Source organism: Dendrobates tinctorius, unplaced genomic scaffold (genome assembly GCF_039654945.1).
Source record: "Dendrobates tinctorius isolate UK_male_01 unplaced genomic scaffold, ASM3965494v1 ptg000082l, whole genome shotgun sequence".
NCBI classification, from domain to species: domain Eukaryota; kingdom Metazoa; phylum Chordata; class Amphibia; order Anura; family Dendrobatidae; genus Dendrobates; species Dendrobates tinctorius.
In genome coordinates, this window is record NW_027361750.1 from 25,584,161 (window position 1) to 25,608,831 (window position 24,671).

A 24,671-nucleotide genomic window follows, 5' to 3' on the forward strand; every position below is an offset into this window, starting at 1 on the left:
TTTTTGCATTTACCTGTGTCGTAGGCCAAGACATTACATGGGTCCAAGTGACATTTAATACAGTATTAAGCCAAAATTGTGAAGTTTTTAGCATCTCTAACAGATTAAATTGATAGCCTTTTCTTTTTAGCACCACTCACAATTATCTCTTGACATACATACAACAGTATACACTGCTCCCTAAAGTATGTGCACTATCGGCAAAATTATTAATCTCAGCAAAATAAGACACTAAAGCGTTTCTTTTCTTGGCTACCAGGAAGTCATGATAGTGTTGTATATATAATAACTGTCAACTGACTATTTTGGGAAGGACTGTGTCTTCCCCCCTGAACTCTGCTAACAAAGTGACCTGTCTGGACTGACTATTTCCTGTATCCCTATGTGGAACCTGCTGCCTGTTATCCTGACCTCAGAGTTGAAGTTGACTATGCTCATTTTGGGGGAATTATTTTTCTAGGAAATTATGTTGGCAGAAAAATAAAGATTTGTGACATTTCCCTCTATACTTTTATGCATACACAGCTTTAGGGAGAAAAAACATTAATGGGAATGCTCCTTTAAAGGGTTTGTCAAGGACTTTTTTTTTTTACTATGTGCCTAAAAACAGGCAGGTAGTTGCTAACAAACTACTGTATTTTGTAGATTATAAGATGCACCAGATTGTAAGACGCATCCCAAATTTTGAGGAGAAAAATAGGAAAAGAAACTTTTTTTAATAAAATGCTGGTGCCTCTTATAATACATGCATCTTATTGCTTACTGGAGATGGTGCCTGCAGTGAAGTGGGGTCCCAGGGTCCCGAGATCTCGTTGCCGAGATCTCAATCTGAGCATGCGCAGCCCCGGCGGCTATTTTCCCGGAGACCACCGCATCGCAGTAATGGATATGCGGGAGGCTCCAGACTTTCACAAAATGCCTCTTTGACCGGTTACAATCTGGCTTCCGACCGCATCACTCAACTGAAACTGCCCTAACTAAAGTCACTAACGACTTACTAACTGCCAAGAGCAAGCGACACTACTCTGTCCTCCATCTCCTGGACCTGTCCTCTGGCTTCGACACCGTGGGCCATTCCCTCCTGCTACAGATTCTCTCATCTCTTGGCATCACAGACTTGGCCCTATCCTGGATCTCATCATACCTAACAGACCGAACATTTACTGTCTCCCTCTCACACACCACCTCCTCACCTCGCCCCCTGTCTGTCGGTGTTCCTCAAGGTTCAGTCCTAGGACCCCTACTATTCTCAACACTTTCGGCTTGGGACAGCTCATAAAATCCCACGGTTCGCAGTATCACCTCTAAGCCAATGACACGCAGATCTACCTATCTGGACCTGACCTCACCTCCTTACTGACCAAAATCCCACAATGTCTGTCTGCTATCTCAGCCTTCTTCTCTGCTCGCTTTCTCAAGCTGAACATGGACAAAACAGAATTCATCATCTTTCCCCTATCTCACTCTACCGCTACACCAGACCTATCCATCAATGTCAATGGCTGCTTGCTTTCTCCAGTCCTGCACGCTCGGTGCCTTGGGGTGATCCTCGACTCTGCCCTCTCTTTCAAACCACATATCCAAGCCCTCGCCTCCTCCTGCCGCCTCAAACTCAAAAATATTTCCCGGATCCGCTCATTCCTCAACTACGAAACCACAAAAACACTACTGCATGCTCTTATCATCTCCTGTCTCGACTACTGCAACCACCTACTTTCTGGCCTCCCCTCTAGCACTCTGGCACCACTCCAGTCCATCCTACACTCTGCTGCCCGACTAATCCACCTGTCTCCCCGCTATTCCCCAGCCTCCCCCCTATGCCAGGCCCTTCACTGGCTTCCTAGCCTGCCCAGAGGCTCCAATTCAAAACCCTAACCATGACATACAAAGCCATCCACAACCTGTCTCCTCCATACATCTGTGACATGGTCTCCAGGTACCTACCCGCATGCAACCTTCAATCATCTCAAGATCTCCTCTACTCTCCCCTTATCTCTTCTTCCCACAACCGCATACAAGACTTCTCCCGTGCTTCCCCCATACTCTGGAACTCTCTGCCGCAACATATCAGTCTCTCACCATCAATGGAAACCTTCAAGAAGAACCTGAAGACCCACCTGTTCCGACATGCCTACAGCCTGCAATGATCCTCGGTCTACTGAATCACCGCCCGACCTGCTCTACCCTCTCCTACTGTATTCTCACCCATCTCTGTAGACTGTGAGCCCTCGTGGGCAGGGTCCCCTCTCCTTATGTACTTGTGTGTCCCTTGTCTTACACATGTTTATTATACTTGTCTATATTTCCCCTTTTCACATGTAAAGCACCATGGAATAAATGGCGCTATATAAATGCATAATAATAATAATAATAATAATAATAATAAAATGCTGGTTGAGCCCCCCTGCACCACCGAGCACGGCAGTCATTTTCACCTGCAGCAAAGCGCATCGGAACACCCCCTCATCCCAGCCTGTGGCCTGCAGCAACGCGCCACTCTTGCCTCCTCCAGGAGCGACCCTGGGACCTTGCTCCACCGTAGCCGGTAAGTTATATCCACATTATAAGACGCACCCCATTTTCCCCCAAAATTTGGGAGAAAAAAGTGCATCTTATAATCCAAAAAATACGGTACCTGTTCAACCCAGAGCCGGCACAAAGCAGTCATTGACCACTCCTGATGGCAATTCTGCTACTCCACATTAACAGAGCAGCTCTGCCCCTTCCGGGCTGCTCTATCGATATGGTGTGACCAGCGTCATGCTGATTGACAGCTGACTACGAAACTGGGATCTGGCTGTCAGTCAGCATGACATCGGCAGATGAGAAGCTGCTGCTCTGTCGACATGATATCAACAGACAGAAGCCATTGAATCACTGGCAGGACCAGTCTGTGCCCGCTTTGTGTTGGCAGAGATTTCCATCTGTCACAACAGGCATGTAGGTAGCAACTACCTGCATGTTAGCTATTAGGCCCATAATAAATAATAAGCCCTTTAATGGTTGAGTAATCATATTTGGAGGCTTCCCTATTGAGCTGCTCAAGAGAAAGTAATTCTAGGGAGTTTACTGTATACTAGTTTATTGTCAATGTGACTTATATAAATTGATGTATAGGCAGTTCTCGGATGATATCAGTAACTTGATTAAATGAGAAGAATCTGAAAAATAGATGAACTTTAGTGATCCATTAAAAACATTAAATGTGGCAAAATGCTCTCTGCATCAGGTCAATACAAAGCAACGCGTCTCGATCAGAGCGATCATTATCACAGCTTAGAGATTTATTAGTATATTAGGTTCCCTATTTTAATCTTTGCTGCAAGGTGTTCTCTATGAAAAAATAACTCAAAGATGGATGGGAATGAGAAATCCCACAGGGTAGAAAAGATGCAACATAAAATAATAATAATAAAAAATAAATAAAATAATAACAATAATAATAATAATAAATGACACAATTTATAAATATAAAAAAGCCTTTATTAAAATATTGGCACAGCAAAAATATATGCATATAGTAATAGAATATACAACCACGTTAGCAATGTGTTTATGGATAATGGAAAAACCAATCCATAACAAAAAAGGCTTAATTAATAAACCAGGTAAAAAATGTAGTGAAACAGAAATTATTACATAAAAAGAAAAATAAATATATATAATAAATGTGCCCAAAGTGCAAAGGTGCAGCTGTGCAAAGAATACAAATCGCACTGAGGCGTGTGCAACAAAGTACAAAGTGTAAAATACCTGTAAGCCAATTGACGCTGTGTGGGTTGTATACGAACGTGCCCGACGTGCGTTTCGGAAATAAATCTCCTTCGTCTCCTTTTTTTTTTTTATCCCCCTGACGGAGATTTATTTCCGAAACGCGCGTCGGGGCGCGTTCGTATACAACCAACACAGCGTCAATATTTATATTTATTTTTCTTTTTATGTAATAATTTCTGCGTCACTACATTTTTTACCTGGTTTATTAATTAAGCCTTTTTTGTTATGGATTGGTTTTTCCATTATCCATAAACACATTGCAAACGTGGTTGTATATTCTATTACTATATACATATATTTTTAATGCACTTAATTGTTGTGCCAATATTTTAATAAAGGCTTTTTTATATTTAAAAATTGTGTCATTTATTATTATTATTATTGTTATTATTTTATTTATTTTTTTATTATTATTATTTTATGTTGCATCTTTTCTACCCTGTGGGATTTCTCATTCCCATCCATCTTTGAGTTATTTTTTCAGCGATACCGGATGGTCTGCCATCCTTTGTTTGGGGGATTGGTTCAACCACACTTTTGAGAATTATTTATACCATCATATATGTTTACAAGATTATTATATTATATATAAATATATCGTGAGTTTGTATCCTTTCCCTCTGTTTATTCTTAAGGTCTTCTCTATGTGCACCCATGCTAGCAGTACCCTTTTAATAACAATTGAATTATCAAGTCTATAGGTCATTAAAAAACTCAGATGCCATCCATGAGCTGTCAATTCTTCACAGACTGATATACGAAGTTCGATAAGCAGCTTCTACTATCCAGCAGTTTTTGTTTTATCTGAGAAAAACTGATGAAACTCTGATGATAAACACTGAAACACTGATCAACACTGTTGGTAAACACTGATCAAACAGTGAAACATTGATCCACTCTGATGGCAAACACTGAAACACTGATTAACTCTGATAATAAACACTGAAACAATGATCAACTCTATGGAAAACAAACATTGATCGACTCTGATGGTAAGCAGTGAAACACTGATCATATCTGATGATAAACACTGAAACACGGATTAACTCTGATGATAAATACTGGAACATCAACTCTGATTAAAAAAAATACTGATGAAATGTGATCTGCTTTTTGCACACAAGAATAATCATTAATGTCTGAATGAGGCCTAAAGGGCCCGTCACACTAAGTGAGATCGCTAGCGATATCATTAAAGCGTCACCGATTTTGTGACGCAGCAGTGATATTGCTAGTGATATCGCTATGTGTGATACTTACATCCGACCGGCTCCCCCGCTGGTTACTGTTGATCACGCGAGAACGTCCTGGGCCGTTTCTCGTCGGCCGCTTCCTGCTGGGCTTCCTGTTGGCGCCGACGAGCGGCGCGTGGACGCGGGCGGGAGGGCGTCTTCATTGCTGCGTCTGACAGGTAAGTAACGACCGCCGACCGCTGCTGCATCGCTAGTGAGATCTGCCTGTTTGGCAGCTCACTAGCGACCATTTAGCGATGCACCAGCGATCCTGACCGGGCCGTATCATTGTCAGGATCGCTGGTGCATCGCTAAATGTGACGGTACCTTAACAGTGATAGAGATGTCCTATTTTCAAACAAGAAGTATAATAGTTACAGCTAGACAGCAAAAAATAGAAACATTCTTATCCTGAAATCTATGTCATATTGGCAATCCACAGCTAGGTGTAGCTAACTATAACAGCCCAATGTACAGCAGATTCCTTTCCCAAATTATATCTGTAAATAACTGCCTTGATGTTGCATGCAAAGCCTCCATACAGGTCTTGTGGGAGACCTATACATTAGACGTCACAGGATGTCCTTTGGTATTCTAAAGGTATTTTACTTAAAAATAAAACAAGCCACTGCCAAAGAAAACAGTAAAATATATAAAATGCTAACCTACAAGCCCTCGAAGTGCCTTTTCTTTAATGTGCTAATGCTTTTATTTGGCCAGCCTCCCAAGTAACTGTAGTCAGGAGGAAATAAAACGAAAGGTGTCCTGCTCTGACCTAATTACAAGAGGTCAGGAGTCACGTTTTCTAAGCAAGTTACAATAGGAATAATGAGTTATCAAGGAAAATGTGACATTATTTTTACACAAAGGAAAACGCTAATTTAATTGTTATCATAGCAAAATAAGATATCTCATGGTTACTGAGAAAAAAACTATATAAATTGTCTTCCTGTTTTTCTCCCAAGTTAAACTGAAGAAATTCACGTATGAATCCTTAACCAGATGCCTTCATGTGCACCTGTGCATCCTTGGATAATGCTGTCCCACTAAATTCATTGACAAGTGGATTGTTTACTTTCTGTGCTGATGTTTTCCGCTTTAAGAGCTATTTTTGAGCATTTTTTATTTTAGGATGTCCTGGATGTAAAGCTACACTAAAACTCCTGGTGCAAATTTCATACATCCATGTTTCCTTTCATAAAGGATGTTCTCAGCTTATCTGTCAACTCCAGAGCAGGCAGGGGCCAGAAGGCAAGGAAACTGAGCAGGTGGTCTTAGAAAGCACTTTCAGACTTTGATGGGTTGACTATTTTTGCAACTGTCTTCCCAAGTTTAGTTTAGTGCTTTTGAGTGGGTTTCAACTCGCTGAAAAACTTTGGTTGGCCAAGAGCTTACTATTACTGTAATGCACCATTACGCTTCCTCATTTGCATATTACAGTCCTTCCTCTGCTTTTGATTGACAGTACTCAGTCACTTCCCAGAACAAACACAGTTAGAATGTTGCTGACGTGTTGTCATGCTCATGCCCTGACTGGTGGGCGTGAGCCAGGGAGTTGTGGCCCCACTGTACCACAAACCAGACTACCCTGGAAGGGGCGTGACTACGACAGCTGCCTTGGTTTTCACTGGAGCCTCTGATGGTGAGGTCAGGCTTGTGCGGCAGGCAGCTGCCAGGTACCACTCCAGGGTGGTGTCTGCCTGTGGCTACTGATCCCACTGGGGAACAGGACACTTGATCAGGTGCGACAGACAGGCAGGCAGGTGGGCACGGCAGGCACGACTGGTACTCGGGCAGGCAGGCATGGCTGAGACACTTTGCAGGTAGGAACGGCTGAGAGACAGGGCAGGCTGGCATGGATCAGACACGGAAGGCTGGCACCGCTGAGACACAGGTCAGGTAGGCATGGCTGAGACACAGGGCAGGCTGGCATGGCTGAGACACAGGGCAGGCTGGCACGGCTGAGACACAGGGCAGGCTGGCACAGCTGAGACATAGGGCAGGCTGGCACAGCTGAGACACAGGGCAGGCAGGAGATATATATGAATGAACAGGTAGAGACCTGTTCACACAGTGGGTGCAGGTGCTGGTAAAGGCAGGAAGGAACAGGTAGTGACCTGTTCCCACAGCAGGAGTAGGTAAAGGAACAGGCAGGAAGGAGTGGAGTATGACAGGTTTGGACCTGTTCACACAGGAGGTGCAGGTACGGGTACTGACAGGAAGGGGTGGAGTATGACAGAACAGGTTTGGACCTGTTCACACAGGAGGTGCAGGTACGGATACAGGCAAGAAAGAGTGGAGTATGAAAGAACAGGTTTGGACCTGTTGACACAGCAAACACAAGTACGGATACAGGCAGGAAGGAGTGGAATATGAAGGAACAGGTTTGGACCTGTTCACACAGGAGATGCAGATACGGATACAGGCAGGAAGGAGTGGAGTATACACAGATACAAAGTAAGGCTAGGAGCAACAGCACAGGAACCAGGAAATACTGCCTCCTGGAGGGCAGCAAGACAGGTAAAAGATAAAGCTAGGACAAAGACACAGAGACCAGAATATTCTGCCTCCTGGAGGGCAGACAGACAAGTACCAAGCAAAGCTAGGAGAAGCACAGAGCAAGACCTGGCAGCTCAGTAGCAAGACACTACGAGTTAACACATTGCACAGGCAATGTTCCAGTGGGTGGGGTTACCCTAAATACTAGAGGGCTCTTGGTAATTGGTCAGGGACAGATTAGAGAGTTCTGGCACTGCCCCCCTATACACACAGCCAGGAAACATGCACAGAGCAGACAGGAGACAGAGCATGGAGCTGGCAGTAGACAGAAATCACAGCATGGCCTGGAGCAGTGAGAAAGTTGGTAAGTGGGGAATGGGAGGCCATGCAGTGATGCCAGCAGGGTTGTTACACGTGTGTACGGCTGTGCTCGCATGCAGTATCCTTCCGTGTTCTCCTCCCTCTCCCCTTTTTTCTGACTCTACTTTCCACACTAATATACCAGGAAGTGGTACAGTGCTATTGTGGCTTTTATATGGGGTAAGTTCCCTACAACATTTTATAGCCCATTTAAAATGCATTTTGAGGTGTGACAGACTCCCGTAAACCCTTTTAAGACATTTGCCATACCTATATGTCATGGTCGAGTAGGGGTGCCCGACCAACCACGTATAGGCACATCATGGCAATTGTGCGCGGCACAGGAGCTGTGTACGGCTGCTTAATCTCCTAAATGCCACAATCAATATCGATCACAGTATTTAGAAGGCTGGGAAAGGGAGGAGGCTCCCTCTCTCATGCCGATCGGCATCCCCACAACATCATCACGAGAGTCATGTAGCTCCATCAGTGGAAAAATAAAAAAGCTAAAACTCTCAGAATGTGGCAATGCAAAAACAATTATTTTTTCTATACAATAGTTTTTATTGCGTAAAAGTGGAAAAACATATATATATGTATATACACATGCCATTGGACAATAAAGTCCACTTTTTTAATTTTTTTCTACTATTTTCCTTTTTTCATTATATATATATATATATATATATATATACACACACACAGTATATATATATACTGTGTATATGTACAGTGTGGGAACCTACATAGAATACCGGAGTCAAAATAACCCAACAAAGACTAATTTTCAAAGTCACACTTGTCAGTAAAAATATTCAATTTTATTGCACATTTCTTACAAAAATATAATACAAGAAAATATCTAACAAAATGAGTCAATATCAAGGTGGAGACATGTTAGAGGGGCAAGTCAGGTAAAAGGTATGGATCACATATCAATATTGTACCCCTAAAAAAAGGGGGATTTGTCACACCCTAATTAAGCCATAGAGGAGAGTGAAATGGAAGCAAGATTTTATATAAATGCTATGTCCGGCACACCTTCCTTATAGATTCATCTAGGAACAACTCTTATTATCAATACCAATCAATTCAAGAGTAAGGGCAAAAACATAACCCAGAGTTATTCACAACACCAATCAGGGTAGAAGGTGAAAAAAATATATATAGTAAATCTGTGCCTATACTCCCATTATACAAGGCCACTCACCTACTATTCATAACCAGAGAACTGCTAAAGTGCCATTGATAGTGCCATATTGTGCGTCACCTTACCCATATGGGGTCCTGAAAAGCCTCTCTGCTGCCTGACGTGTTTCACCCTGCTGGGCTTCTTCGGGGGCTGTGTGGATGCTATATTAAGCCACTTGTATGCTTTTATAGGGGAAAAAGAAATTAAGAATGGCGCGCGCCATCTTTAAAAAGCCGCGCATGCGCAGAAGCTCTCCTGGGTCCCGTCACGTCACCACCGGTCTTCCCGGAAGCCGGCGCGCATATGTACAGTGTGTATATATATATAAATATATATATGTACTGTATACATATAAATGTGGTATCGCTGTAATCATACTGACCTGGAAAATAAAGCTGCCTTATCAATTTTACCACACTATGAATGGCATAAAACTAAAAAAAAATAAATCCTGAATTGCTGGTTTTTGTTCATTCTGCCTCCCAGAAATCAGAATATAAAACAATCAAAAAATGTTATGTGCTCAAAAAAGGTACCAATAAAGATATAAACTTGTCCTGCAATAAACAAGCCCTCACATTACTCTGTTGGCAGAAATCTGGAAAAATTATATCTATTAAAATATGGCAAAGTGTGTGATAGTAGCCAAACAAACTACAGTGGGAAAAATAAGTATTTGATACACTGCCAATATTGAAAGTTTTCTGCATAGAATAGAGAGGTTTGTGATTTTTATCATAGGTACACTTCAACTGTGAGTGACAGAATCTAAAAATAAAAAACAGAAAATCACATTGTATGATTTTTACATAATTAATTTGCATTTTATCGCATGAAATAAGTATTTGTTTGTTACAGTAGAAAAACAGAATGTAATATTTGGTACAGAAACTTTTGTTTACAATTACAGAGGTCAGACATTTCCTGTAGTTCTTGAACAAATTTGCACACACTGCAGCAGGGATTTTGGCCCCCTCCTCCATACAGATCTTCTCCAGATCTTTCAGGTTTCAGTGCTGTCACTGGGTAACATTGAGTTTCAGCTCCCTCTAAAGATTTTCTGTTGGGTTCAGGTCAGGAGACTGCCTAGGCTACTCCAGGAAATTGAAATCCTTCTTATGCAGCCACTCCTTAGTTGCCCTGGCTGTGTGTTTTGGGTCAGTGTCATGCTGGAAGACCCAGCCACGACTCATCTTCAATGCTCTTATTGAGGAAAGAAGGTTGTTGGCCAAAATCATGAAATAAACGTCCCCATCCATCCTCCCTTCAATAAGATGCAGTCATCCTGTCTTCTTTACAAAAAAGCACCGCCAAAGTATGATGTTTCCCCCTATCATGCTTCATGGTTGGGAGGGTGTTCTTCAGCTTCTATTCATCCTTCTTCTTCCTCCAAACACGGCGAGTGGAGTTGATACCAAAAAGTTCTATTTTGATCTTATCTGACCACATGACCTTCTCCCATGCCTCCTCTGGATCATCCAGATGGTCACTGGCAAACTTCAAATGGGCCTGAACATGTGCTGGAGTGAGCAGGGGGACCTTGCGTGCCATGCAGGATTTTAATCCATGATGGCGCAGTGTGTTGCTAACAGAAATGTTTGAGACTTTGGTCCCATCTCTTCAGGTCATTGACCAGGTACTGCCCATAAAGAAAAATAAAAATACTCACCTCTCCTCCTTGTTCCCCGCTGCTCTGAACACCCGCACATCTCAGGACAGCGGGAGCCAAGTATTGACGCCCGCTGTCAGTGTCTGCGTTAGGGAGATCAGACACTGAGAAGGGAATGATGGGAGAGGGAGCTTGTAGCTTCCTGTCTCATCAGTGCTTTCAACTGTATCGGCATCCACTGCTCAATGGTATAAAATTCTGTGATGTACATTTGGTGTCAACATGGTGGGTCCCCGGTTTCTATCTCCAGGTACCTTGGTCTGTTATACAGGCACTTTCTATTATACTATTACATTTGACACATAAGCATACCTTACTCTGCTATTAATAAAGTGATTGGTATAACACGCTTACTTATAGGTGCTATTTCCTATTAGACACTTATATACCCCATTTTCTTTTCTGTTTAACTTTGCTGTGTACTAAGTTGATTTATTTGTACTATGGTATGTGATATTGCGACATTTTTTGTTGTTGCTGTCTGCTGATATGTTGAGGATTTCTTTACCTCTATTGTGAAATGGCAATTATAGCAAAAAGTACATATCATGAGGCATATACCGTATGTGTTATAGATAATTTATGTAATTGATTGCTTGTATAATGTTAGAATTACTAATACCCCCAGATGTACCCACCCAGAATTCTTTTGTATCTGTGGTATTTTGCCTTACCTTTTCAAAAAATTTTATGAAGTTTGTAAGGTAGCGCTTGTTATTCAGGTAGGGGATACTTGCTAGGCAGCCGATAAATCAGGTCCGGCATAGGTTTCTCAAGATAACTCAGTCCATTCGGTTTATTATGCAGCATAAACCATCAACAGCAACAGAAAGTTCATATCAAATCAGCATAACGTCCATGAAAGAGCTCCGCTCTGTTAACCCTGTGGTCACACAGGCTTTGTTATCTCTGGTACACAGGCTATCTAGCCTCACAGTTATTTGCCCTGTCCGGCTTACCTCATAGCTGCTTCACACTGCAGACGTTCATTCCCTCCAGGGAACTCACATCGTCCACACCTGCACTCACGAAGGCAGACACATCTTCCTCAGCACATCAGCCAGACGAGACCTTCCTAACAGACCAACCGGGTCCAAGCATTCACTCATGTGACCCACCCTGGTCACCGTGTATGGTCCATAGCCACGCCCACCAGATCACTTGGCTATGACCTCATCACAGGTCCTACAACCAGTCATACACATTCGCTTTACTATGGGTGTTTTAGACACACGCCCCTGGGTGGATTTGTAGGTGATTGATCCCACCCGTCTCACCGATCAATTGAAGGCTTCTCCCTAACACATTGAAAAAGATCATCAGCAGTAGCTCTGCTGATTAGCACATATCCAAGCCTTCATCCCAAGGCCACCCACCTTGGGATACATAATGGTCATTTAGGACCCTGCTCCTGTTACCACACTGGATGTGCCTGTACACCCGTCCTGGGACACCCACACAGCGCCCCTTAACACAGTTGTCACTACACCACATACCTCCCCCTTCTGTTTAAGCTTGTGGGGTTGAACACATGACATCACCCCGGGATCTTGAGACCAGGCTCCCTGTCACCTTACCCTACCAGTCTAGAGAACCGTCTCCGGCTATTTTGTCTGTCATACGGCCTCATATCTCCGTTAGGCCTTCCCTGCCCCCAGTGGTCAGAATATCGGCCTTGGTCTTTGGCCTTCCAGTCATAGTCTGTCTGCATCATCAGACACTGTATAGTCTCCATCCTCTCCCTGTCTGCTCCATTACCCAACCGGCTCTCCTGGTTGGTGCAGTCATAAGCCTTAGTCGAGCCTACTGTGGCCTAAGTCTGACTCATTCAGTGTCTCACCGGGACTAAGGTCTCTCAGCCTGGTACGGCCCGTCGAACTGCCACTTGCAGCCTTTTGATGTCCTTGCCTTGCTATTAGTTTTCGGCCACCTGCCATGTCACTTCTTGGAGGGACCCTTACATCTTGGGTTGAAGGCGGCCACGACCTGATGTTCCACACCTCTTTGTTGATCTGCAGTCGGTCATGCCTCAACTGCTCAATCTCTTGCAGGTATCTCACCCGATACTCCAAGAGCATCCAAAAGTTCCTCCGGCTTTCCATGGAGCCAACAACCGTGACATAAATCACGCCCTCTTCAGCTGATACCTGGACTTCATTATCCGGAGGGATCCTTACCCTTGCCACACCGGAGATATTTACAAGGTCTTGCATTACTTTCCCGAGTCTTCCAATGATTCTCCCAATCAGACCTTTGGGTACGGGAATTATATCTTCCCCCAAGCCCAGACGTTTCTTTGCTTCCTTTGCTAGCTCTAGGCGTTGAGCAGCTTTCATATTACTCTGCCTAAATAACTGCTTAGCGTGGAGACATTGCAGATGCATATTTTTCAGGACAGCTACCCAGTTTGCTGTGTCTTCTATGGCTGATATTATCACCAACTGCCGAGTCTCATATGCCCAGTGCACCTTACACGCCTTCACTGCCTCCTGAAAAGCCTCATGCACACCTTCTTCAGCACAGGCTTCTTGCATGTCTTCGGGCACGTCAATCACAGACTTGAAGGTCGTGGTCTCACACTTTTCCTGGACAGAAGGCTCTGGGTTTACCATGGACACTTCCCTCACTACAGTTGTCCCGACCGTGTGACTATCTTCTTCAGCCCTTGGCTCCAACTCTTCATGAAATTCAGCCTCTTCGCGACCCTGTTGTGAGTTCATTTTCCCCTTCGTCACTGAGGTCTGGTGAACTCCCTATTCTGGTAAAGGAAGGTAATGAGCCTGATTATCAGGCACCTGAGTCTAATGAGGATGACTGGCTGAGTGGAGTCACGGACTGGATATAAGGCTGCCGACGCCCTTCTGCCCTGCGGGTGATTTCTCTGTGGACTTCTAGGACACCAGTCTGATTCCTGCTCCTCTAAAGCTAAGTTTTCTGTTTTGCCTGTTAGCTTTTTTGTTTTGTTTTTTTGTTTTCCTTGCTTTTCTGTATTCTGCCATTCCCTTCTGGGGTGAGCTGAATCTCCTTTTGCCTGTAGCTCTGTCTTCAGAATATTCCTGAGTACTGACATAGCTTTTTTGAAGCCTAGCGTCTTCAGGGCCTTTTTCACTGTCAGTCTGTTGGCTCTTATTTTCATAGGGTTTTTCACAGATTGCAGACAGCAGCCTTCCTGTCCTTTTCTATCTAAGTTAGCTTGGGCCCCGTCTTTGCTCAGTCTATCTTTCTGTCTGTGTTAGTATTTTCATCTTGCTTCACCGTCATTATATGTTGGGGGCTGCCTATTGCTTTGGGGTCTGCTCTGGGGCAGTTTAGATTTCCCCTTTCTTTCTTTAGGCCTATTTAATTCTCAGGCTGTGATCGAGGGGTCTAGGGCATCGTAGGAACCCCCCACGGCTACTGCTAGTTGTGTTGATAGGTTCAGGGGTCTGCAATCCGATAGCTGCCAACTTCTCTGGTTTTCTGGACTTAGCTAGCATTTCTGTTTTTGCCTCCTACGGTGACTCAATCATAACACGACCCGTTGCCAAAATGGGTACTGGCCGTTCCGCCTTGTTATCACTCGCGCTTGGCCGCTGTAAGTCTTTGTCCGACTTCTTCCCCCGCAGAAGACCTCTTACAGTTTCTTTGAGCTCCAAGACTTCTTTCTCGAGCTCCTCAACCCTGTGCTCGGCCATTTGTCTCAGGACTCTTTCCCGTTCGACATGTTCTTCCACTGTCTCTTTTATCAGCTGTATCTCATGATCCTGTTCCCTTTTGGCCAACACATGTCGCACCACCACTTCTTTTATTATATTTTCAACAGGTTCCACTGGGTCAGCCCCATCAGCCGAGTGAACCCTCCAGTCATCGTCTAACCGTGTGTCTACTCCAGTTGTCTTAACAATCAGATCACCATCAGTCCTGTCCCGAGACATCAGGTCCGTCAGTTGGACAGACGTACCCCTTCTTCCGGTCACTGCTATATCTGACCTGTCCACTTTAGGAGGCGTCACCATCTTAATGTCTGCTAGCCCAACAGTAGAAACGTCTCCATCCCCCTGCCACACATCATCAAACAAAACAAAGTCCCGGCCTCTCTCAAAGGTGTACACTAAGTTTGGTATTATACTGCCACCTTGGCACTCAATGCTGTTGGACTCCTCAAACATTACTCTGTCCATCAGAGAGTTCACAGTGAGCCCATGTTTGCAGCGCACTTGGACCTTTTTCTCAGTTAGACAGAAAGTGAGAGGAGTTCCTGTCAGAGTCACCTGACTCTTTGCGTCCAACCGTCCAGAGACTCCTTCCCGATGCAGCATCACGGTACACACCTGCGGCCCGTCATTATCCGGAAACAATGTCCCACATTCTGAAAAAGTCATACACACACACTGCGGCTCCCCAGACATGTCCACTGAGGTACCCAGTGCTGCCCCTTTTGAGAACTCTGCCACCCTTTTCTGGACCACCCCAATTTAGGACACCACCCCCCTCTGGGACTCCACCCCTTTTTGGGTTACCACCCCAATTTGGGTCACTGCCCCCTCTGGGGCTCCACCCCTTTTTGGGTTACCACCGCGATTTGGGTCACCGCCCCCTCTGGGACTCCACCCCTTTTTGGGTTACCACCCCGATTTGGGCCATCACCTCCCCCTTCGGGATTTCCCCATGTCCTTTCTACAGGTCTCCTTAGACCACAGTTCACACCAAAACAGTTTTTGTCTTTTATGATACCACACAAGTTCTTGCTGTTACTGCCACAGCTCCTGCTGTCACCGATCAACAACACCTCCGGCTGCCAATCACACACAGCTGCTGGTGTTACCTTCATAACCCTGCCGAGGTACAGCAAGCTGCTTGTCACCCCACCGAGTTACAGCAAGCCACTTGTCACCTTCGTAACCCCGCCGAGTTACAGTAAGCTGCTTGTCACCTTCTTGACCCCACTGAGCCACCGCAAGCTGACTTGAAAGGGAAAAGAAAAAAACTCACGTGTCCTGTCTGTGTGCTATTCAGGATGTCCGTCTCCTCCTGAGACCATCCAACACACAGGGCGCACTGGGTGCTACTCAGGGAGCCAACCCTCCTCCCAGGGTTTCCCAACACACTGGCCTCACCATGTCCAGGGGCTCAGCGGGTGCTATTCAGGACATCTGTCTCTACCTGAGACTGTCCAACACTCTTGCCTCACCAGGTCCAAGGTCACAGCACGTGCTCCAGGGATCCGATTCTTCTCCCAGAACCTCCCAACACTGACCCTCCAGGAGCTTGCACACTGAACCCTCCAGGTACACAGTCTTTCTCACTGACCCTGGTCAGTACAACACGGACACCTGTCTGTTACCTGTGTCGGCCACACAGGTTCTCGGGTACCTCTTATCCACAGAGGCACCCTATAGCAATGCACAGTCTCTTTCTCTGACCCCGGTCAGCATACCACACGGTTTTCATGACCGTCACCTGCCGGCCACGCAGGTTCTCGGACCCCTCTACTACAGAGGTGCCCTATAAGTCTCTTCCACTGACCCCGGTCAGCATACCACACGGTTTTCAAGACCGTCCGCCCTCCTGGCTCAGCGTTGCCAGCACTGCAACATGTGCTTTTTGGAACCGTTGCCCTTAGCAACTGAATTTTGCAGACCTCGTCCGTTGCCCCTAGCAACAAGGCTACTGGCCCTTCACATTCTCCACCAGTTGTAAGGTAGCGCTTGTTATTCAGGTAGGGGATACTCGTTAGGCAGCTGATAAATCAGGTCCGGCACAGGTTTCTCAACATAACTCAGTCCATTCAGTTTATTATGCAGCATAAACCATCAACAGCAACAGAAAGTTCATATCAAATCAGCATAACGTCCATGAAAGAGCTCCGCTCTGTTAACCCTGTGGTCACACAGGCTTTGTTATCTCTGGTACACAGGCTCTCTAGCCTCACAGTTATTTCCCCTATCCGGCTTACCTCATAGCTGCTTCACACTGCAGACATTCATTCCCTCCAGGGAACTCACAGCGTCCACACCTGCACTCAGGAAGGCAGACACATCTTCCTCAGCACGTCAGCCAGACGAGACCTTCCATATGGACCAACGGGGTCCAAGCATTCACTCATGTGACCCACCCTGGTCTCCTTATATGGTCTGTAGCCACGCCCACTGGATCACATGGCTATGACCTCATCACAGGTCCTACAACCAGTCATACACATATACTTTACTATGGGCGTTTTAGACACACGCCCCTGGGTGGATTTGTAGGTGATTAATCCTATCCATCTCACCAATCACATGAAGGCTTCTCTGTTATGATTGGGTTACCAAGGAGGAAAACAAAACCAAGCTAAGTCACAGAAAACCAGAGAGGTTGGTAACTATGTGGATTGCAGACCCCTAATCCTAACCAGACAATTAACAGCAGCCGTGGAGCGTACCTACGATGATTCTAGATGCCTCATCACAGCCGGAGGACTAAATAAGCTTAAAGCAAGAAAAGGGGAAATCTAAACTGCCCCAGAGCAGACCCCAAAGGAATAGACAGCCCCCACACATGTATTGACAGTGAAACAAGATGAAAGCACAAACACAGGTAGGAAAATAGGCTGAGCAAACAATGGGGCACACACTAACTACAAAGGACAGGAAAGGAAAGATACTGTCTGCAATCACACCAAAAAACCCTGCAAAAAATGTCCAACACTTCTGACAGCAAAAAAACCCTGAAGTCACTAGACTTCACCCACTATATCAGCACTCTGGCATATTCTGAGAACAGAGCAAAAAGAGGCCAATCTAATAAGGGACAAAAATCAAACTGGCACATACAGTAACATAAGAGTGGAAATTCAGCACAGCCCCAGACGGGGCTGGCTGACCGCACAAAAACTGAATAGACAAAACCAAATCAAATGTGAACATTAGCAGAGAAAACTTAGCTTGAGAAGACAGGAACTGAGCTGGAAACCAAGACCTCAGGAGGCAGGAAAAATCACCAGCATGGGAATAGGGAGTCATCTGTCTTAAATCCAGTCTGAGACTCCAGATGTCCAATCGTCGTCCTCATTATCAGGTAGCAGGTCTCTGTTAATTAGATCAGCTTCATTACCTCCTGCCACCACCAGAGGGAGCCCGGAAAGAGAACTCACAACTCCTCTGTCAGCACAAACAGTTCCCTCACCAGAAACCAGAGGCAGACCAGAAAATGAGTTCACAACAGTACCCCCCTTGAGGAGGGGTCACTGAACCCTCATCCACACCACCAGGCTGATCAGGATGGGCCCGGTGAAAAGCACGAACCAATCTATTGGCATGAATGTCAGAGGCAGAGACCCAAGAATTATCCTCCTGGCTATAGCGCTTCCATTTGACCAAATACTGGAGTCTCCGTCTAACCAAACGAGAATCCAATATTTTCTCTACCTCATATTCCACATTGCCTTTAACCAATACAGGGTCAGGAGGTGCCGCCATAGGAACTACTGGCTCAATAAACCTCTTCAACAGCGATTTGTGAAATACGTTATGGATCTTAAACGTAACTGGAAGAGCCAATCGAAAAGAAACAGGATTAAGAATCTCCAAAATCTTATAAGGTCCAATAAATCTTGGCTTGAACTTTGGAGACGCAACCTTCATAGAAATATTCTTGGACGACAACCAAACCATATCACCCACTTTAAACTTGGGATCAATGGTCCTATGCCAGTTGGAAAACCGCTGGGCCTTTTCCTGAGAGAGTGACAACTTATCCACCACTTGGTCCCAAATCTGCTGCATTCTCTCTACCACAGTATCCACACCTGGGCAGGCAGAAGATTCCACTTGCCCTGAAGAAAATTGAGGATGAAACCCAAAGTTACAGAAAAAGGGCGACATCAATGTGGCAGAACTAGCTCTATTGTTTAGCGCGAATTCGGCAAAGGGCAAAAATGAGACCCAGTCATCCTGATCACCAAATATAAAACATCTCAAATAGGACTCCAAAGTCTGGTTTGTTCTCTCAGTCTGCCCATTGGTCTGAGGATGAAACGCAGAGGAGAAATATAACTGAATTCCCAGATTGGAACAAAAGGCTTTCCAGAATCTGGAAACAAACTGGACTTCTCTGTCCAACACAATGTTCTCAGGAATCTCATGCAACCGAACCACCTGTTGTTAAAACAAGGGCACCAACTCTGAGGAGGATGGCAACTTTTGGAGTGGTACAAGATGGACCATCTTAGAAAATCTATTACAAATCACCCAGATAACAGTAATTCTCTGAGAGACAAGAAGATCAGAAATAAAATCCATTGAGATATGGGTCCATGGCCTCTTGGGCACTGGCAGGGGCATCAACAACCCACTAAAACGAGAACAGGGTTTAGACTGAGAACAAGTCCCACAGGACTGCACAAAATTCCTGACATCATGAGATAAGGCAGGCCACCAAAAAGACCGACTCACCAAATCTCTGGTACCAAAAATACCTGGATGACAAGCCAATGCGGAGCAATGAAATTCAGACATCACTCTCTTCCTCCACTGGTCAGGAACATACAATTTTCCCATAAGACAACGCTCAGGTTTATCCTCCTGAAATTCCTCCAGGGCGCGTCTCAAATCGGGCGAAATGGCAGAAAGAACTACCCCCTCACCTAGGATGGTAGTAGGCTCGGTCACAATAAGAGAATCAGCAAAGAAACTCCTAGAAAGGGCGTCTGCCTTAACATTCTTAGTGCCCGGAAGAAAAGAGACCACAAAATTAAAACGCGTGAAAAACAAGGCCCATCTAGACTGTCTAGGATTCAAACGTTTGGCCGACTCCAGATAAATCAAATTCTGGTGGTTGGTGAGGACCACAACTTGATGTCTAGCTCCCTCCAACCAATGTCTCCACTCTTCAAATGCCCATTTCATGGCCAACAATTCCCGATTCCCCACATCATAGTTGCGTTCAGATGGGGAGAACTTTCGAGAAAAGAAGGCACAGAAATTCATCTTAGAAGTCACAGGATCTTTTTGGGACAAAACAGCTCCTGCACCAATCTCAGAAGCATCTACCTCCACCTGAATTGGAAGTGAGACATCAGGTTGCCGTAAAACCGGAGCAGAAGTGAATCTCCACTTAAGCTCCTGAAATGCTGAGACAGCCTCTTGAGACCAATTCAGCACACCAGCGCCCTTCTTGGTCATATCAGTCAGTGGTTTGACAATACCAGAAAATTACCTATAAATTTACGATAGAAATTAGCAAAACCCAAAAACTTCTGGAGAACCTTCAAAGAAGTGGGCTGAACACAATCATAAATGGCCTGTACCTTGGCTGGGTCCATTTCAATAGTCGACGGAGACAAAATAAATCCCAAAATGAAATCCTCTGTACACCAAAGAGGCAATTTGATCCCTTAACAAACAGGGAATTCTCCCTCAAAATCCAGAATACAGTCCAGACATGTTCCACATGAGAATCCCAATCACTGGAAAAGATCAAAATATCATCCAGATAGATGATCAAAAACTTATCCACAAAGTCACAGAAAATATCATTCATAAAGGACTGGAAGACAGAAGGAGCATTAGTGAGCCCAAAAGGCATCACCAGGTACTCAAAATGTCCCTCCGGAGTATTAAACGCCGTCTTCCATTCATCCCCGTGCTTGATGCGAATAAGATTATACGCCCCCCTGAGGTCAAGCTTAGTAAACCAGTATGCACTCTTAACTCTGGAGAATAAATCAGACATCAGAGGTAACGGGTACTGATATTTAACCGTCATCTTGTTAAGGGAACGATAATCAATACAAGGTCTTAATGAACCATCTTTCTTGGCCACAAAAAAACCCAGCACCTAAGGGTGAAGAGGATGGTCTAATATGACCCTTCTCCAACGACTCCTTAATATAGGATTGCATAGCATCATGTTGATAAGTTGAAAAGCCGACCCTTGGGAAATTTACACCCAGGCATCGACTCAATTGCACAGTCATAACTCCTATGAGGAGGCAAAGACGCAGACTTACTCTCACTAAATACATCAGAAAAATCGGCCAAATAATCTGGAATATCATGAGACTGAGGAGAGGTGGAGAAAACAGGAGTGTCCCTAAGAACACACTGACAACGCCAACTCACCACAGACACAGATTTCCATCCAAAACTGGATTATGAGCTTGCAACCATGGAAAACCCAGAACAATAGTATCATGCAAATTGTGCAGCACCAAAAATTTACAATTTTCTTGGTGGTCTGGGGCAGCTCGCATTATCACCTGGGTCCAAAACTGAGGTTTATTCTCCGCCAAAGGAGTAGCATCAATACCCCTCAAAGGAATAGGCATCCGCAGAGGTATCATGGGAAAACCACAACATTTAGCAAAGTCCAAATCCATCAGATTCAAAGCTGCTCCTGAATCTACAAAAGCCTTAGCGGAAAATGTGGATAAGCAGATCAGAGTAATTGCCAAAAGAAACTTAGGTTGTACACTGCCCACAGCAAATGTGTATGCAAAACGTTTCTCTCATTTAGGGCAGACAGAAATAGTATGAGAGGCGTCTCCACAGAAAAAACACAGCTTATTACGCCTTCTAAACTCCTGACGTTGCGCCATAGACAAAACCCTATCACATTGCATAGGTTCAGACATTTGTTCAAAAGGTGGCAATGCCTCTCGTGTAGTTTTACGTTCACGTAAACGCTGATCAACTTGAATGACTAATGACATAGAATCATCAAGACCAGAAGGAACAGGAAATCCCACCATAACATCTTTTACGGTCTCTGATAAACCCTTCCGAAAGAGAGCTGCCAATGCACCATCATTCCATATAGTAAGGACCGCCGACTTTTGGAATTTTTGACAGTATAACTCTGCAGAATCCTGACCCTGGTTCAATGCCAACAGGGCTTTCTCAGCTTGATCAATAGCATTAGGTTCATCATACAACAACCCCAAGGCTTGAAAAAATGCGTCCACATTAGTCAGAATAGGATTTTCAGGTGTCAGAGAAAAGGCCCAATCCTGGGGATCGCCGTGCAGCAAGGAGATGACAATTTTAACCTGCTGCACAGAGCTCCCTGATGAGTTAGGCTTCAAGGCAAGAAATAATTTACAATTATTCTTAAAATTCAAAAATTTAGACCGATCCCCAGAAAACACATCAGGAGTAGGGATCTTTGGTTCAACAGCATGTGACTGAGTGAGATAGGTGGAAATTCCCCGCACTTCATCAGCGAGCTGCTCAACACGATCAGACAATTGCTTAATCTCCATTAGAGAAAAATCCTCCTACAGCCCCAGAGAAAAAGAGGAAAAAATACATGAAAAAAAAAAATTCTGACACATTTTTTTTTTTTTTACCAATTCTTTCCTGCTTTTGAGTACCCTAGAATCTGCGATATGGCTGGTGATTCTGTTATGATTGGGTCTCCGAGGAGGAAAACAAAACCAAGCTAAGTCACAGAAAACAAGAGAGGTTGGTAACTACGCAGATTGCAGACCCCTGATCCTAACCACACAACTAACAGCAGCCGTGGAGCGTACCTATGATGATTCTAGACACCTCGTCACAGCCGGAGGACTAAATAAACCTAAAGCAAGAAAAGGGGAAATCTAAACTGCCCCAGAGCAGACCCCAAAGGAATAGACAGCCCCCACACATGTATTGACAGTGAAACAAAATGAAAGCACAAACACAGGTAGGAATATAGGCTGAGCAAACAATGGGGCCCACACTAACTAGAAAGGACAGGAAAGGAAAGATACTGTCTGCAATCACACCAAAAAACCCTGCAAAAAATGTCCAACACTTCTGATTGCAAAAAAAAACCCTGAAGTCACTAGACTTCACCCACAATATCAGCACTCTGGCATATTCTGAGAACAGAGCAAAAAGTGGCCAATCTAATAAGGGACAAAAAGCAAACTGGCACATACAGTAACATAAGAGTGGAAATTCAGCACAGCCCCAGACGGGGCTGGCTGACCGCACAAAAACTGAATAGACAAAACCAAATCAAATGTGAACATTAGCAGAGAAAACTTAGCTTGAGAAGACAGGACCTGAGCTGGAAACCAAGAACTCAGGAGGCAGGAAAAATCAGCAGCATGGGAATAGGGAGCCGGCTGTCTTAAATCCAGTCTGAGACTCCAGATGTCCAATCGTCGTCCTCATTATCAGGTGACAGGTCTCTGTTAATTAGATCAGCTTCATTACCTCCTGTCACCACCAGGGGGAGCCCAGAAAGAGAACTCACAACTCCTCTATCAGCACAAACAGTTCCCTCACCAGAAACCAGAGGCAGACCAGAAAATGAGTTCACAACACTTCTCCCTAACACATTGAAACAGATCATCAGCAGTAGCTCTGCTGATTAGCACATAATCAAGCCTTCATCCCAAGGCCACCCACCTTGGGACCCTGCTCCTGTTACCACACTGGATGTGCCTTTACACCTGTCCTGGAACACCCAAACAGCGCCCCCTAGTGGACACAGTGGTCACTACACCACAAGTTGTTTAATAAAATCTATTTTCAACTGATAAACACGTGGTCAAAATTGTTGGTACCCCTCGTTTAATGACAGACAATGGTGACAGAAATAACTTGAATATGACAAAAGTAATAATAAACCATGCTTCCACAGAATTTCAACCATACTTCCACGGAATTTAAAAAAAAAAAAAATAGGTTTGGACAGAAATAATGGTACCACTGAAAATAATGTGACAAAAGGGACATGTTAAATCACGGTGTGTTCACTAATTAGCATCACAGGTGTCTACAATCTTGGAATCAGTGTGTGGGCCTGTATAGAGGGCTACAGATACTGTGCTGTTTAGTGACATGGTGTCTATCACACTCAACATGGACCAGAGGAAGCGAAGGAAAGAGTTGTCTCAGGAGATTAGAAAGAAAATTATAGCACATATTATTATTCAGAAATTTAAGCTCCATGGGACTGTATCCAACCTCCCTGGACGTGGCTGCAGGAGGAAAATTGATGACAAATCAAAGACGAATAATACAAATGGTACCAAAAGAGCCCAGAAAAACTTCTAAACAAATTAAAGGTGAACTTCAAGCTCAAGGAACATCAGTGTTAGATTGCACCTTCCATCATTGTATGAGCCAAAGTGGACTTTATGGGAGACTACCAAGGAGGACACCATTGTTAAAAAAAATCATAAAAAAGTCAGACAGGAATTTGCCAAACTACATGTTGACAAGCCACAAAGCTTCTGGGAGAATGTCCTATGGACAGATGAGACAAAAATGGAACTTTTTGGCAAAGCATATCAACTCTATCTTCACAAACGGAAAAATGAAGCACATCAAGAAAAGAACACTGTCCCTACTGTGAAACATGTAGGAGGCTCTGTTATGTTCTGGGGCTGCTTTATAGCATCTGGCACAGGGTGTCTAGAATCTGTGCAGGGTACAATGAAATCTCAAGACTATTAAGGGATTCTAGAGAGTAATGTGCTTCCCAGTGTCAGAAAGCTTGGTCTCAGTTGCAGGTCATGGGTCTTGCAACAGGATAATGACCCAAAACACACAGCTAAAAACACCCAAGAATGGCTAAGAGGAAAACATTGGACTATTCTGAAGTGGCCTTCTATGAGCTCTGACCTAAATTCTATTGAGCACCTTTGGAAAGAGCTGAAACATGCCATCTGGAAAAGGCAACCTTCAAAACATGAGACAACTGGAGCAGTTTTCTCTTGAGTGGGCCAAAATATCTGTCAAGAGGTGCCGAAGTCTCATTGACAGTTTCAGGAATCGTTTCATTGCAGTGAATGCCTCAAAAGGTTGGGAAACAAAATATTAAGTAAAGGGTACCATCATTTTTGTCTAGGCCTATTTCATGAGTTTTATTTTTTTTTAATCTGTGGAAGCATGGTTGAAAAGCAATGTCTGACTTTCATTTGTTTATTTTCATAGATTTTGTAATTTATTATTACTTTTGTCAGATTCAAGTTATTTATGTCACCATT